This window comes from Brienomyrus brachyistius, chromosome 3, assembly GCF_023856365.1.
Source record: "Brienomyrus brachyistius isolate T26 chromosome 3, BBRACH_0.4, whole genome shotgun sequence".
In the NCBI taxonomy this organism is placed as follows: domain Eukaryota; kingdom Metazoa; phylum Chordata; class Actinopteri; order Osteoglossiformes; family Mormyridae; genus Brienomyrus; species Brienomyrus brachyistius.
Window position 1 is genome coordinate 32,112,767 of NC_064535.1, and position 18,050 is coordinate 32,130,816.

General features: G+C 41.0%; 1 protein-coding gene and 1 long non-coding RNA gene across 4 annotated transcripts in view; one reads left to right on the forward strand and one right to left on the reverse strand.

Annotated features, from left to right (window-relative positions):
* Window positions 1-18,050, forward strand: part of LOC125738284 (peroxisome proliferator-activated receptor alpha-like) — a 100,593-nt gene that overhangs the window by 31,335 nt on the left and 51,208 nt on the right. The window lies entirely within an intron of this gene.
* On the reverse strand, window positions 3,434-17,385 carry LOC125738294 (uncharacterized). Of its 2 annotated transcripts, none has more exons than XR_007396778.1 (2): window positions 16,393-17,385; window positions 3,434-3,899 (listed from the first exon to the last, which is right to left on the reverse strand). It is a non-coding gene; the product is annotated as an uncharacterized LOC125738294 (long non-coding RNA). The 2 variants fall into 2 exon arrangements; XR_007396779.1 differs by having other exon boundaries at window positions 16,378-17,385.

Consider the following 18,050-nt stretch of genomic DNA (forward strand, 5'->3'; position numbering starts at 1 on the left):
GCAGAAAGCTTTATATTTAAAAAACTTTTAAAAATATAATTAATTAATATAATTAATGTTATAGTACGTTAAATGATAATGGAGATCCATTGTACGGCACTAAACAGAGCAAACACACTGCAAATGTATTTTTGGATAATGGGATCATGTGACTGTCTGGTGTCAGGGTCCTGGAAGATGTGTAGTGCTGCTACCATGTCATGTCTTGGGTTTAATAAATGTCCTGAAATTTTAATAAAGAGGGAGCTACCCTCTGCCCATAGAGCTGAGTCAGGAGCCCTGTCTGCTCCTGCTGTTACTGCTCGAGGCATGCGTCCTCTTGATGCCGGCATCGCCACTCCCTGTGCCCCTGGCAGTGCGACCCAGTTCAGATGTTGCCCAGATGTTACGTGCCTGGAGCACGTGAGTTGATGAAGAGTGTGAGTGGCAGCCGGGCTGAACGGCTTCCCCTGCAGCGGGAATCAGGCTCATGAGACCCTGGGAACTGAGCTGATATAGTGCCTCCCACAGGCCACGGTGCCTGAGCAGCGTTTAGAGGGAGCCACATGACTACCATGCACTAGACTCGAAAGAGTTACTCAGGTGCCGTAGAGATACCAGTAGGGGTGTCGGAAATAGGGGGGATGGGGGGGTCCCCCCAATGTTAAACTCCTTCCGACACCACTGGATACAAGGCCTGAAAAACGCTAATTTGTGTAGAGACACACAGCAGAGTCCCAGCAGGGAGAAACGGCGGGGCTCAAGGTATCGAGTCTGCAACGTGACACTCAGCTGGCCTGCTGTATTAAACTCAGGTTTGTTTCGGTGTGACCGGGATATGGTCCTGCCGGGAAGCGTGCACTCAGAGGCAGTATCCAAATCTGCCCCACTGACATTAAGTCCAACTCCATTTCTATTGTCAACAGCCACAACAAAAATAATAAATCATTCTATTAATTTCATAACAATTATCCGACTATAGATCATTGCCCATGTCAGACAGTAAATGGCCCCTGGCAGAGCCGAAACAGCTCAGGAGTTTTCCTTGATACAGCGCCACTTTAGAAAGGTTCTTTCTGCTTTGGGGGCATCAGGCCAGGAAGATTGCCGACGGATCTCACTCTTGGGGCCTTGCCGCTAGTGGGAGACGCTCGGTCCCAGCTTTGTGGCAGGATGAGAACAGGGGAGCTGTGACGTTCTCGTCTGTCCTGAGAACTATTTCTGTTTAGGAACACAAAGAGACATGTTACTGGGGACTTGGAAGGACCGTCCTGCACTGGACATGGACGGGACGATGTCGTGTCAGGCACGGGCACCTCTGCAAAGTTCTAAGCCAAAGAGCCATTTTCCATGATGCACAGCTGCTGGACGAGGAAGCACATTACAGAGGGGAAAGTGCTCTCGGCTTGTTGGACCGCTCCAGCATTTTCCATTCTCTCCTGTGTGAGGAAAAAAAGGGGGGGATGGGAAGGCAGCTGAAACACTTCGAGGTCCGTTTCTCTGAGCCCCCCCGGACCACCCGGCCCATAGCTCTGCCATCCCAGCTATGGTTTTACAGGTTTCCTCCCACAGGCTGAAACACACAGGGGTGAATCTGTGTCACTAAATGTGTGTGTGTCCTGCAATGAACTGCCATTGCATCCTGGGTGTCCTGGCCCTGTGAGAGCCTGTTTTGGGTGAGCAGTTATGAAGAGAGGTAGAAGGATTAGGGGTGTAATGGTGCACAAAATTCATGGTTTGGTACAAATCTTGGTTTTGGGTACTAGGTCTGGTGCAATATTGGTACTGTAGGGAAAACAGAATTTGGTTTGAAATGAATTATCATTAAGACTGCAGACATCGTTTAGGAACAGTTCTAAACCAAAGGCAATGCATCTGTCATAGTGTCTGAGTAACATTTTGTAAAAAAGCATTTTTCAGAACGTGTCCCTGTCATTAAATTGTAAAATTTTAAAATCAAAAATATAACATTATAACAATCATAATGAGCTAAACCCCAAATTCTCTACTGCCAAGTGTGGATGCATATCTGTAACAATAAACACCACTGTAGCCATAATTGTTTTTTTAGCCTGGTTGGAGTTTCCTGGCAAAAGCGCCTTAAATGCCATGGGGAGTCTAACTTGCAGAGGCTGTTTCTGCCTTGCTCTGGTTGTACAAACACTCAGATGTTGTCGTCTCAAATGAATTAGCATGTTGGATCTGTTTCCAGCAATATTTCCGAGTTCAGTATAGCAGGATCGACAGACAGTCTTGGTCTTATCAACTACTCTCTCTCCATTCCTGATGTAATTAATCAAATCAATTAAATTGCCAAAATGGTATCTTCCCAAACTGTCGATTACGAGTGACTGTAACCAGCACTAGCCGTAACAAACTCCCAGCCACAATTAACATGTTTTAATTTTTGAATATCTACTTAAGAATTTAGGTTCCACTCATGTTTATAAAGGCATTCATTTGTTTCATTGTGCATACCAAACTGAAAATTATGTACTGAATGGTACACAGCAAATACATGTACCTTTACAGAAGGATACTATTTTTGTGCATTACTGCTCAGTTCTGTGACACTGATCAGGATTAACTGTTAGAAAATGGTTGGATGGATTAAAAGCAGAATGTTAAAACCATGGGGCGGCATGGTGGTGCAGTGGTTAGCACTGTTACCTCACACCTTTGGGACCCGGGTTTGAGTCTCCGCCTGGGTCACGTGTGTGGAGTTTGCATGTGCTCCCCATGTCGTTGTGGGGTTTCCTCCGGGTACTCCGGTTTCCCCCCACAGTCCAAAAAAAACATTGCTAAATTGCCCATAGGTGTGCATGTGTGAGTGACTGGTGTGTGAGTGTGCCCTGCAATGGGCTGCCCCCCCACCCCCATCCTGGGTTGTTCCCTGCCTCGTGCCCATTGCTTCCGGCATAGGCTCCAGACCCCCTGCAACCCAGTAGGATAAGTGGTTTGGAAGATGGATGGATGGATATTAAAACCATGACCATAAAACATTACTCTCTTACATAATAAATTTACTGCACTTGCTGTTTACATGTTTGTGTTCTTTTAGGCTCTCTGAATCAAATAACATGACAGCACTGCTGAGGCCTGCTCTTATTGGTCGCCATAGAGGAAGTCATCACTCTCTCTTCCTGTTCCCCTTGCTCTGGCAGTATTGTTCCTCCTGAGGCTGACTCACCAGTAGGGTCCAAGAGCTGCCATTGCCTAGCGAGGGCTCTGACCTCAAAAATGAAGCGGCGGTCCCCCTGCCCACCCCTTGGGCCTCTCGTCTGCCAGTGTCCATCGCAACACCACACTGGCAGCAGTGACTCTCCAAACCGTATTACAGAGAGCTGATCGCCAAGTGAATGGGAAAAATAAATTAATCAGGTTGTGACTTACTTGTAAAAAGCCTTTTGGATTCTATGTGACTAAAATAACTGAACAACACATTTTGCAATAATTCAGACTTCAGCTCTCTTTATTTTTGACTCATTTAAAAGACAGCTGCCGTTCATACCACTCATTATACATATAGCTGTCTAGGCTAATATTATTTATATCGTATTTAATACAGTAATCTACTTTTATTATCTACTTTTTTGTAAATCAACTATAATGGAAACGTGCCAAAAAATATCTTCACCCCTTGTGAAGGAGGCCTCAGTCCTTCAGGGCTTCATCGCGTACTTCATGTAGATCACGGTGGTTATGCATAGTCACCAGCAAGGAAAGCCTGGCGAAAGCAGCCATTCTGCGTTTTCTGTTTTGTGGTTGGTCCACCTCAGGGAAGCAAAGGAGCATGAAATAGAGAGAGGTTCAGAATTACCAGCTCTGCAAGGGATGACCTCCATGATGTTCAAGCGCACTGGGCACCTCGGGCCTGGGGGTACTGGGCCCAGCTGATGTCAGTGGAGCAAGAGAGGAGCCTGTAAGTCAGAAATATCGTCACGCAGAACACTGGCGCTCCCACCGACAGCCCACAGCCCTCCACTTCCCATAACCAAAGCAGTACGTTGCTTTTGTGTAAATGACTCAGCATGTTATATCAAAGGCAAATTTATGCACCAAAGCCTGGGCTCATGGGTCTGCCTCATCATGGTTGCCCGGGAATGGGGTGACTTCGACCTGCTGCTCTGGGCTTCTATGACTTTGAGGCGGATCATTAGTCTGATGTTAGCTTACTGGTTTCACTGATACAGTGTAACTGCACCTTGTGAACCTGACTTAAATAATAAGCAATCAGAAAGTAGATGGGTTCCTGGATAAAGTACCTGTACCCCCCTGCCACCCCCAGACACTCCCAGGTCTTATAATCACAGCCCCATTGCTAAAATCAGGCTCAGTTCAATAACTCTCATTGTTTACTCTGCCAAAGTCAGCAAATTTGCACATTTCCCAGTCGTACCAGGTCAGAGGTCAGCTCAGACAGGCTGGAAGTACATGATGAGCCACCACAGCTTTCTTATCCTCTCATCTCACCCCTCTTTATCTCCTATAATTGTCAAGTCAGGCATTATGCATTAAACCTGTCCCTTCACCCCATTGCTCTCTCTCTCCACCCCCTCCCAAGGCACACTCTGCCCCAGCATACCCCCCCACTCTTTCCCCACCCCCTGGCACACACTCCACCCCCTGCACCCCCCCCCCCACCCGTCTCCTTCTGTCCCCTCCCTTGACATGCCCTGTCCCTCCCCTGGCACACCCCCCTCTACACCCTCCCTTGGCACACTCCCCTCATTGTCTTTCTCCAACCCTTCTCTCTCTCTCTCTCTCTCTCTCTCTCTCATTCTGCCCCTTTGCTCTCTCCTGCCATTTAGTCCAGGGGTCACCAACAGGATGCCCCCAAGGGCCACATGAGTCATGTGCAGACCTGTTTTAAAAACAGCACAGCTCACCAGTGAGCAGCGTCTAAAATTTTTATTTTATCCTGTTGCTATTCTTCTTTAATCACATTTGCATTTATATAGATTTGAAAATGACAATATGTAAAAAAAAGCATTTAAAGCACGTTTATTAAACATGAAGTTTAGATAAGTTTAAGAGGGTATTTCAATCTGGTAGCACTTCATATATGGCTCAGTACCTATGAACTAGCTCTTAGTTTCAAAAAGTTTGGTAACCATTGATTTAGTCTATCTGACTCCTGGAGGGGAATATATTGCACATGTGTGTGTGTGATCACACTCGGGTTTCCCAGTGCTGTGGGCCAATCAGCATTTGTTACAATCATATTATGTGTGTGTATGTAGGTATATGTAGTACTATGTACATGTGTGCATTTGTCTATACATGTTCAGTGTGCATCTCTCTGTGTTTATGTATGTAAATGCTGTATTGAGTCCTGTATTTTCCGGTGTGTTTGTATGTCAGTATATCACATGACAACAGAGGAGAGTAATCACAAAAACTTGGGTACCATCCAGACATGTGGGAAGAAAGGCAGAGAACATGGGTGGTCAGGACATGCATAGACACATTAATGGACAAGTGCTCTTGATGAAAATGGCATGTACCGCAGCATCAGCAGCCATAGTTAAAATGTGTTATGTGTTAAGTTGCGGGTTGGCTAAACTGAAGTAATAGGACTTTAGTTGAGATTTAAAGACTGAGACCATTTCAGCTTTCTGATCATGAGTTGGCAAACCATTCCACAATATAGGGCTCTGTAGCAGAAGGCTTTATTGCTAACTGTTACTTTATTTATATGTGGAATGTCAAGGAAGCCTGTGTGGTCTGTGATCTGAGTGGACGATGCGGCTTGTAAACTTGAATTAGTTCCCTTAAGTAGGCAGGTGCTAGAGCTTTGAGTGCCTTATATGTAAGTAGCAAAACTTTGAAGTCATTCCTGAACCTAACAGGAAGTCAGTGTAGGGAAGTAAGAGCAGGGGTTATGTGTTCAAACTTCCTGCTCCTAGTGACAATTCGAGTTGCTGCATTTTCAATGTGCTGTAAGGTGCTTAATGTGTGATGTGTGCTCCCAGATAATGGAAAATTATAGTACAGTTATGCGCCACATAACAAAGCTTTAGTCAATGACGGATCGAAATATGTGACGGTGGCCCCATATGATTATATTGTACTAGAGCCGAAAAATTCCTGTCATCTAGTGACATCGCAGCTGTCGTAACATTGTAGCACAATGCATTACTCACGTGTTTGTGGCAATGTTGGTCTAAAGAAAACCTACTGCTCTGCCAGTCATATAAAAGTATAACACATGCAGTTTTATACAGTACATAATGCTTGATAATTACAATAAACAACTATGTTACTGGTTTATGTATTTATTTATGTATGTACTACCTTTTGTTATTTTAAAGTGTACCCTTTCTACTTATAAAAAAGGTTACTGTAGCCTAGGTGCATAGTGGACTATACAATCTAGGTTTGTGCAAGTACACTTTATGATGTTTTCACAATGAAAATATCGCCTAACAATGCATTTCTCAGAACGTATCCCTGTCATCATGCGATACATGACTGTAGTCTATCCAACTGTATACAAAAGCATATATTTGTTTGTCAATGTCTTTAATAATGAGAAAACATAGTTTGGCAATGTTACCTGGCTATTGAGAGCCTACCTTTGATACTGGATCCACGTGCAATTTGATCCAGAGGCCCGTATTTAAGGTGGTGCCTAAGTTATGGGCTGAGGGATATGTTCAGCCCCTCAGAGCAGAATGTGGAGAGTTTGGCAGACCTATCCACGGATTTGTCACCAAGCAGCAGAACCTTGGTTTTCTCTTCATTGAGTGAGAAAAGTTTTCACACATTCAATTCTTAACTTCATTAAAGCAATTGACTACTGTGACAATAGATAAGGTATCATTAGATGTAGCTGAAATGTATATTTGGGTGTTGTCGGCATACTGTAGGAGTGATAATTAACATTATGTTTGCTCATGTTTAGTTCATGTTTGCTTAATGGGAGCATGAAGAGAGACAATGATATTGGACCAATAACTGATCCTTGTAGGACTCCAGATTTGACCAGTGATTTTGATGATAGAGTACAGTTATTGGAGACATGAGCATATTAATATTGATTAGTCAAATAGGATTTAAGATACTTCAACACCTTTCCCCACAACCCAAAATCAAATTCAGGTCTCTGTAATAGAAGAATGGTCAACTATATCAAAGACTACACTATGGTTCAAAACCATGATCCAGTCGCATTGTTAGCATCAGTTGCTATTGTTATGTGCCAGTATACCATATGTCCTGTAGTTCCCTGTATAGTTGTGCCAGTATACCGTATCTTCTGTAGGTTCCTGTATGTGTCAATATACTATGTATCCTTTAGATTCCTGTATGTTTGTGTCAGTTTACTTTATCTTCTGTAGTTTTTAGTTCTACAGGGTGGGCCATTTATATGGATACACCTTAATAAAATGGGAATGGTTGGTAATATTAACTTCCTGTTTGTAAACACATTTTATAAGTAATTATCATTTTATAAATGGTCAGAAACTTGTAAATAACTCATGAAAGAATAAAGTTATGTTAAAACCAAGCACACCATTGTTTTTCTTGTGAAATTCCCAATAAGTTTGATGTGTCACATAACCCTCTTCCTATTGAAAAAACAAAAGTTGGATCCAAAATGGCCGACTTCAAAATGGCCACCATGGTCACCACCCATCTTGAAAAATTTTCCCCCTCACATATACTATTGTGCCACAAACAGGAAGTTAATATCACCAACCATTCCCATTTTATTAAGGTGTATCCATATAAATGGCCCACCCTGTATATTTATGTGTCGGTATACTGTATCTTTTGTTGTTTCCTGTATGCGTGTTTGTCAGTTTATCGTATGGTCTATGGTTCCGAATCAGGAGATAGAGGGGTCTTTTGTTGTGGGCAGGCTATGAACACATTGCTCCTGGTGTTTGGGCCTTTAACCACTCTGCACGGGTGGTATCCCTAGTGCTTTCTGTACCCCCCACATACCCCTAAATGCATGCTGGAAACTACGCTCTAAAAATATCTTCCTATATAGGAGAAACAGGTTTTCTTTAGTGATGATACAGCAATGATGGTGTTATATAATTCTTTAGTATTGTCTTTTTCCACCCCTCTTTTGCGTCCTCATGGGACAGGTAAAATGACCGCTCATGTTCAGGCTGCAGGTGCCCAGGAAAATATCTTACACTACACCCTGGTTCTGTGTGTCTCGCTGCCTTCACTGTCCCTGGTTCTGTGTGTCTCGCTGCCTTTACTGTCCCTGGTTCTGTGTGTCTCGCTGCCTTTACTGTCCCTGGTTCTGTGTGTCTCGCTCCCTCCACTTTCCTCAGTGCTCTATATCTAATTGCTTCCGATGTCTCCAGTACTCTGTGTCTCACTGCCTCCACTCCGGCTATTGCCCTGTGCCTTTTTGCCTAGTTCCATAAGCATAGGCAACAGAGACAAGAAGGGCGTGGCAGGCAGCGCAGGGCTCGGACGGAGGAACGCTCTGGCCCTTGCCTGTCTGGGCCAAGGCCCTGACGCCCTCGCTGAAACACGAGATTGTGAAACACCAGCATGCCTCTCTCAGGGTCTGCTGCTAGTGCAGAGAACACATGAGCAGACAGGCAGGATACGCACACTCACGTCTAGGCCTTGAGGCTCTAGAAGGAAGTCTGAATGTTTATATTATTTTAGGAGATATCTGTTGGTATCTGACCAATGAAGGCTTATGTACATGAATACATATTAGGGTATCATTTTGGTGTATATGGTTAGTTATATTGTTTTTGGGCCTCTTTTATATGCTATCAAACATTTCTTCTTAAAATATTCTGGTGTATGAAATCTGCAGTTCATTTTTTCCACGCTGGATGGACCATAAAGGGATAGTGTGTTTTGAACTGAAGTACTTGCATAATCAGTATTATTATTATTATCATCTTCATCATCATCATTTTTTCTTAGAATTCTGTGCATTATCCGGGAATTGGATTTGATTCCCGGCCGCAAACACAATACCCTGGGTTAATATGCATATAAAAAAACAGGGTTTTCATCTGGTAGCCCATCCTGTTCTGATATGGCCCAGGTATCGATAGCCGTGTGCTTCGGGTTGAATTTCCGCTTCGTAAAAATTTGAAGATGGCATGTTTTCAGCAGCCACCTGGAGAAACAGGGAGATGCGGGCCATCCATGTTGGATGTAAAGAGACCGTTTCATTTTTTTGCGAGAATATCAATCATATCTCAGTTACTGCTCAGCTCACCGCCTGGGCTATTCCATCCACCAGCTTCAGGATGCCAGGCAGAAAATAAAGCACCAGTTAGGCACAGTTTGGACGAGCACAGTACCACGCATCTGGGTCAGAACTGGTGTGGAGGGAGATCCTGCCGGGTTTCTAGCAAGGTGAGTTCTTCTATGACAGAGGTGGGACAGAACGGGAGCAGAGTGATATGTGTGTCTGGTGCCCTCATTCATGCCATGTTAATAATGATAATAATAGTTGTATTAGCAATAGTAGTAGTAGTAATAATAACAATAATAATAATTATTATTGTTATTATATTTATTATTGTACTTTAATTACAGGATAGCTTTGTGTGAGTTAAAAATATTTAAAGCATTTATTCATAACTTTATTTTTCATGTTTATCCTATATATCATCTTTTTTTTTTACAATTTTAAGTTTTTCCTCTTTCATTTAATTGTATTTGTAGAAACTCATTAAAAAAGGGGAGAATTAAGTAGTCATAAATCAGTGACAAGTACTGAGTATTTGTGTAGACAAGCAAGCCCTGGGTAGGTGAGTATTATATTTTATTTTAAAGTTTTTTTAATGCTTTTATTTGTTGTATGATCTCCATGCTCAACCCCACCAAGAAATACCATTAACCTTATACATATTTTTTTGTGATGGATATTTTTTGCCTACATTCAAGTGCAGTGTTTAAATTTATAGCAAAACCCTTAAGTTTTAGTTTTTCAATATTTTGATTCAGAGCATGTATGGAAAATTATTAATCCATTAACTTTTTTCTGTTAATTAAAATACTCTTCTTTCAGTTCAGTTCTTTATTATTTTTGTTGCTAGTAAATAACAATTTCAAAATGATAATTCATGAAATTTTAATAGTTTTTTTCTACAGCGAAATATGTTTCTGTCATGTATATAAGTATTTGTGTACTTATGGACACAAGATAAGATCTTATTTGTATAAATAACATAAGTCGTTAAATAAAATGCTGGACATACAAAATATTAAATGTTACTCAGTATGGCATTAATAATATTTAAAAGGAAACTATAATTAATGTTTTTCACATATGGATGGATATTTCACATTTTGCATTGAAGGCCTATGGGTATTTCAGTTTTGTTCTGTTAAACATGAATGTATATGAAATAAATTCTCCTCATCTTTGATAAAAGTCTTTCAGGTTAAAAGGATATTAGAATTAAATCAAATAATTTTTCATGTTACAGGAGCCTGTTTATAATCGTTGGGGTTCAATATTCTATAGTGAAATTGTATTGAAGATTGTTTAATGACCAGGTTATTTTTCAGTTAATACTTGAAATATATTTAATGTTATAGGTTTGCTTTACATTCTTATTAATTTCATTTGTACAGTTTAATTTGATCCTCCACGGTAGTATGGGAACCTAATGATCCGGAGAGGTCATGCTCAGCTCATTTGTGACAGAATATAAACAAGACTTCACAGTATTATTTTGTCATATTCTACTCCTAATTTGTGAACTGAATCTTTGAATTAATAATTTGTTCACCCTGAGAGCCCTGCGTTAGTAAAATAAAGCGTCTTCCATTAAGTCTTTTTTCTCCATCTTTTGGATTTCAAACTTCTGAAGCATAATATTTAATTTCTTATTTTTTGTGATAGGACAAACAATGCTGCCCACTTTTTGAAATAATGAACATGTGAGCTTCCTACACACGGATGTACACGATTTTGCACATACACCTTGAAGACATAAAATCCAAATTAAAGCCGCACAATAAACCACAGCTGCAAAGCCCTAAAATATGCAATGATCCCATCTGCTTTCTAACTTTATTCTCACAGGTATTTTCCCTGCAAGAATTTTGCAGCTACATTTAATACTCTTCTAAAAATACTGTATAGTGAACACAAAACATTTTAATATCTCTTTTGTGTATTCTGCTCCTTAAGTTGGGACCAGAATAAGTCTATCGACGTTAAAGTTAGCAAGAGCCCTGTTTCAATTCAGATTAGTCTCTCTTTCTCAAGAAACACGTTGTTAAACAATACTCACCAATCTCTTACTTTAAATGGGTTTGATTTTTTTTATTAATTTCATTGTTCATTAAATGCATTTAGTATTGCAAGATATGATTAAAATGCATTCTGTAAAAGTTGCAAGTTATAACCACTATTAGATGTTTGCCTAATATTTTCATATATTTTCAGAACACAGTTCCTTCTCAAACTGCTGAATACATGATTTTTCTGCAAGCTAGAAAATTATATTTCTTCAGTTACTAATGTCAATAGTTCTCATTAAATTTTGTAGCTGTATTTTAGCTTTAATTTAATTTAATTTCACTCCTACTGATTCTATCATTAATAAGAATGACTTTATTTCATGTGTTATATATGCATACATACAATTTCACATTCGTACTTGTACTTCTTACTTTAGTTAGGGCAAAGATATTGCATTTGCCATTTACATGTACCTGGAAAAAAGTAAGCGAAATCTGCTGCAGGTCAGTCGGCTGAAAAGTTGTACCGTTTGCCCATGGCCATGCTACACAATTAAAAGGAAAAGCTTTGTCATAGAATTCAATCAGCTCCTAAAACACAATGACATCCCGAGCCTCCTGAACCCCCATTTCAAGCAACGTGGCTGTTCCTTAACCTCGCCGGCACCGTTCAAAAAGCCGCTCTCTGTCCTGATCATTTGTCAATCGCTTTTTAAAGTGGAGGTAAAACACTTATTTTCTCCAAATTAAACAAATGGGCATAGCATACCATTTAAATAATATATTTTATGGTCCAATAAACAGCCCATAAAACAGAAGTAGGTCTTATTTAGAGTTTATGATGTTGATAATGTGAAACGGTTATTTTGTCGGCTAATGTGACAGATTTACTGATTTTAATTATATATTTTTAATGCATTTTAAAAGCATATTATAAATTAATTTTCCTTTGCACCATTCTCTTATGTGTCATTGCATACCTACAGTTAAGTACAGTTCTGCACTCAGTTGAGATGATAAGTAAAGGTGGACTGTCCTTTTTCATTTTTGCCCTTAATGATTATTATACTGGACTTTCTGAATAGGGACTGAAACGTTACAATTTGAATTGTTATATGCGTTTCTATTTTTGTGTCGTGTCAGAAGTCTTGGAGATATGTTTTCACATTCAGCTGTGTGTGTGTGTGTGTGTGTGTGTGTGTGTGTGTGTGTGTGTGTGTGTGTGTGTGTATAAATGGTTTTTTTTGATCTGATTGCAGTCGGTTGCTGTGGTCCACATCTGCATTGAACAGCCAGGTCTGATACCTTCTAAGTGTAGCAACATGGACACGGATAGTCATGCGGTTCGAAAGGAGGTTTCTATGTTGTGCTGTCCTGCTTTGTCCTCCATTTTGTGACCCCCTCGGCTGTCACTTTCAACTCCATTTTGTTAGAGGACACACAGATGGTGAAAGAAACGTCCATAATCCATAAGACAACATATGTTTGGGCTCCTCTGCATTCAGACATTAGAGTGGCTATCAGACAATGCCTCTGTAAAGCTAAACCATGTGGTGTGACATTTTCTCATACCTTTCAGACCAGTGGCATTAAAAGCCTGTGCTGTAGAACATGTTTGTCTCGATTATTAGATTTTTCGTACATGCTACATAAGAATAATGTAAGTTATTTCAATTTTACTTTTGTGATTTTTCAGCACATGCCATTGTAATGTTCTGTTTACATTAGAGTCAATAGTTTATGACATGTGTTGAAACAAGACTTAAAGGTCGATTCAGGCCTATTCGTGTTTAAGGTTAAGATGTTGCTGAGTGGAGTACTTAAATTGTGTTTGTCATTTTTCATTTAAAATTTTGTGGTTTCGAGTTATTTGCATCTAGTGGTGTAGAAAAGTAAGCAGCTGTTAATTAAATTACAAAAAAGCAATTTTTTTCTGAATTTATTATTAGTTTATAATATTAGTTTTTCATTTGATTTTCATTTTTTCACGTGTTCCCAAGAGTAGTTAGGATATATTATTGGGATATTTGATCTTTTGTTTGGTTTCGCATCTGTAGTGTCTCGATAAGCAGTGAAAATAATGCTACTCTTATACTTGGCCATTTGAGTCAGTGTGCTTGTGAAGGAGCAGGCTGATATAGAATAGAAGTATGCAAAATATTATATAAGTATAAAATATAAGTATTTTATTTTGATGCTTGGCTGTGTATATTTATTGTGATATACTTGCAGATATTTTGTATCAAAATAGATATTCATTTCTTTTTGCCCATCCTTGCACCATGTAATCACACACACAGGTATGCATAATTTTTTTGTTGCTCTCCTCTCCCTGAGGTTATTCACCGTCTGTATGTACGTGTACAATTCATACACCACATAATCACACATACAGGTATATATATCAACTTTCTTGCTGCTCTCCCATCCCTGAGGTTACAGTCACAGTCTGTATGTGTATGTAGAGCACATACATCACATAATCACACATACAGGTATACATATCAGTTTTCTTGCTGCTCTCCTGGCCCCCAGAGCCTCCGCTTGACTCGGCACTAAGTAGGAGGTGATTTATGTCACCCTGAGTAGAGCTCCAGTGTGGATGGGCCCCTAATCTCCTTTAGTTAGTGTGTTAGTGCTCTTTACCTCCTCAAAGAAAACACCGCCACACTCAGCAGGGCCCCCCTACTCCCAGCCAAGCCCTTTGACCCTGAGGTCATGCCCTTTGTTCCCCTCTCAATACGGAGTGACCTCTGAGGTCATGGCAGTAATGGAGAAGTTGTTCAGACACGTGCGGGGCGCAAATTAGACCACCATTGTGACCCCCGGGCACGACTCCTGAGTGCCGACAGAGTCTCAAGCCTGCTGTGCTCCTACGTACCTTGTCTTTCATCCTAGATCCACCCTTGTCTTCAGCTTCCACACCTCATATCTTCTCTCTACTCATTCACAACCTCTATCTGCCCTCCCTAAACATCATCTCCTAATATTTTTAAGTCCTTGTTTTTCCCGAAAGTCCTGCAGGATGTAGGAGTACAAGCACACGGACGTCGACATTAGGATCCTTTGCCTCAATTTCATATTTAAGGTTTGAGTTGGGAACTGAATTGTGGCCTTTCAAGCCACCAGAATAATTTCCAGAGAACCTGAGAGAGACAGACAAAAGAAAAAACTAAAAAGATGTTCTCATCAGAGGGACACTTTTTTGTTTGCTAATCTGATTGACAGGAACAAACTCAGTAATTCTTTTAAATGAAAAAGTACTAGAGGAACCCTGAGACTGGGAAAAAACAACAACATTGTAATGGACCATCCCTTACACAGCATGTCAGAAATGAAATAGGTTGTAACTTGTTTAGTGTGGTTATATTTTAAAGTGCCGTCAGCATCCTCACTGGCAGACAGTTTAATATGCAGTTTAATCATGGGAGTCTCTGTTCTAGGATCCCACCCCCCAAAAAAAATAACCTTCCTGACGCTAATATTAATTGTTCTGCTTGTTTGGGAGGATTCATGTGCCATCTGGAGATTAACATTAATCATCCTTAAACTATTTTTAATTTTTGCAAAACTCAGCATTGATTGCATGTAGCTTGTTTATTCTCCTACATTAAATAAGCTAATTTTCCCTGCATTTTTTAAAATAGCTCAGCATAACCAACCTATGTTTTGCAATTATACATTTTTCCTCTTCAAAATGAATTGTGTGTGATTACAATTTTTTTGTTTGGCAGGAGAGGAATTAAATAGTATTTTATTTTCCGTATTTGACTGTTGCCTCAGTTGTGTCTGAAAACAGTTATAGAGTGCATCATTTAAAATACTTCTGCTGCTTACCACCAAACAAATTTACTCCAGTAAGTGCACTTAAAGTGCCTTAAAAATGATGTTTGCAATACAGTTTAGTTTTAAATGTTGTGGAATTAATTTATTACTTATAAAAACAGTATTTGTTTAATGTAATCTGGAAAAAGCCTATTCCAACGTGAAAAAAAATACTAAAGTTAATATCCTTATGGGATTAATTTTTTATTTACTTATTATTATTTACATATCTATAGCACAAAACATTTTTTCTTGGTTAAGATAAGCCGTAGCCCCTTAAATTTACTGGCTAGTAGGACTGTAAAGAAGTGATTGTATACTTTTGCTGAGGAATAACAAATTTAAATATTGACATTATACCAATGGAGAGATTCCCCTTAGAGATAACATGGCAAAAGTGAACCATTTTGTTCAGGGCTTGCAGCACTTAAGCGAAGAGCTGCAGGATTATTCAATCGGGGTCATGCTCTTCGTCATCATACGACTGGGTTAAGGTCCTGCTAAAACACTGAGCTCATGCCCAAAAACTTATTGTAGTATAAGCTACACTAATGCCTTGTCAGATATCGTTTTGTATGTGTGAGTGTGAAAATACACATAGCTTTAGATGTTACTACTTTGCGTATTGGAGTACTCCTGTGTTTTTTAATTCACACACACACACACACATACACACACACACATTTAGATGTTTCTGACCGCTGTTGTATATTTTTTATTGTGTTGGAGTGCTTTTTTGTTTTTTAACATAATTTAGATATTTTTAACTTATGTACTTTATTTCTTTATTTTTTACATCCCGTTTAGGTGTTTCCTAGTTTTGTTCTGTCATTTTTTAACCATTTTGTGGTCCTTATGATTTAATTTTTTTAACATTTTTTTTTTTATTACGTTTTTTACTTTTGCTTGAGTCTATTTTTGTATTTTACTGTACTCCTGTGTTCTTTACAGACACAAATAATTCGAATTTTTTTTCTCTGACGTACAAATTGGTCCGGCATATTTTTAAGAAGTGGTTTCTTAGTGTGAAAGAAACACTGTAACACTGACTCACAAACTTTAGAAGTTTACCCCTTGATGTGTGAAAGCAGAGGAACTCCTGTCTGAGGGCCATTAAGGAATTGTCTCAGTTAAAACGTTGCGAAAGCACATTCGATCTGTGCCTCACCAGTGCTCTCCGGGGAGGTGTAGCACTGCGCAGAGGAGCGCGCTGTCGAGAGTTGGCAGCAGACCCAAAACCAAAACTGTATCCTTAACTGAACTTCCTGCAATGTACAGTGTGCAGCCCCTGCCAAGGTTATAGATTTCAGCTGCAGATTAGTGACTATACAACTAGCGGGGGTTTATGAAGAATGAACCGGTTAGGCAGATAAATACCTTCTAAATACCTACTTCTACGAAAGCCTAGCAGGGACGTCTGGGATTTCTTCCTTATGTGTCCTTCATGTCGGTCTTTTTTTTTTCTCTGATTGAATGTATATAATGTTCCTCGAATCGCTTGATTTTTCAATTGGTTCGGAGGCATGGCGAGATGTGACGTAGCAACTCCACTCGGGAAGAGGCTCCTGCTCCATGCCAAACAAAAAAAAAAACAGAACGGGAGCAAAATCTGGGGAAGGAAAAAAAAAAGGCACAGCGCTTTACTGCTTCTGCTCGTCCGGCCATCTTCTGCGTCCTGGGCACCGTCCACCTCCGGCCGATGTCGCCGGCTTGGGCAGGACAGGCAGCAGGAGCGAGGGAGGCGTGAGGCCGTGAACAGACCCCCCTTTCCTGAACCCTCCCCCCCCTCCCACTAGCATTTGGGCGCAGCTCTGGCTCCCTTGGCCCGAGAGGCACAGAGCACAAGCCTCCTGAGTCAGCGGCGGTGGCAGCCATATTCAGACTGCGCGCAGGAGGAGGAGAAGTCTTGGAGCACAAAGAAAGTTTCTCCACCTTGTCGTGTATCAGCTCCATCCCTCGTCTCTCCCCGCGCTGCAGCGTCCGCGGAAACAAGCCTGAGAAATGCGTCGGTTAGTGTCGACACGGCGAGAGACTTTCTTTTTGTTCCAGATGGAGAGTCTCCGTCTTTCCCCATCCTTTGTGCTCTCCCCGCTCTGGGACAGAGCGCAAAGCCTCTTTGCAGTTCTATTTTTGTTTATTTATTTATTTATTTATTTTTGGCATCATGGCCAGAGGAGGCAGGAAGTTGTTTTACAATAGTGTTACAGTAATCTGCTACAAATGGAAAAAGCCAAATACTCATCACTGAGAGCACGAGGCCAGCAAGGGGGTATGAAATAGTGGATCACTCAGAGGCGTTCAGCCGGTTTGCATTATTATTCCTGAGTTTTGAAAGCTGGTGGAGTCTGCTTTCAGGGGGCTTGGACTCTGATGTGTGTGTGTGTGTGTGTGTGTGTGTGTCTTTTTCTATTTATTTATTTATTGTAAAAGCTGAACAACCTAGAAATCGGCTCCCATCCCATATCATCAGACGCGAGGATGGGGGGCACGACGGATCGTGGGTTGGGCCTCTACAAGAGCACGCGGACCCATTCCAGCCCAAATACAGAGATTGTTCTTACACAGGGGCTGAGTTCACTGGTTCAAATATGGTTTCTGGCATCACAGTTTGGGGCGGGGGGGGGGGGGGGGGGGGGAGGAGTACACACACGCACGCTCAGTTGGGCCTTTAAGGCGGTGCCGGCCTGACTGCTGTCCCTGCAGCTCCTATCTCAGCCAATTGCTCTCTGCCAAACTATCACCGGTCAGGGTGTTTATTTCTACTCCTAATTCGGGACGCCTTGTACAGGCTTGTGGAATACAGTGCATTATCCATCCCCCCCAGCAGCCTGGCTCAGTTTGTTTTTTTATTTTCATCTGCTTCTCTCCGTCTCTTTACTTTTCTCTCAAGGTGTAGTTTGTTAAAATGGCGTGAGCCCCTGCACTGCGCCTGCGTCAGCCAAGAGGGGCGGATTCTGTGTCCCCCCCTTCTGCCTCCCGTCCCTCCACCTTTTCCTGCATTTTTCCCGCCCTCTCCTTCACTCTCTCTCCCTCCTTCTCTCTCTCTCTCT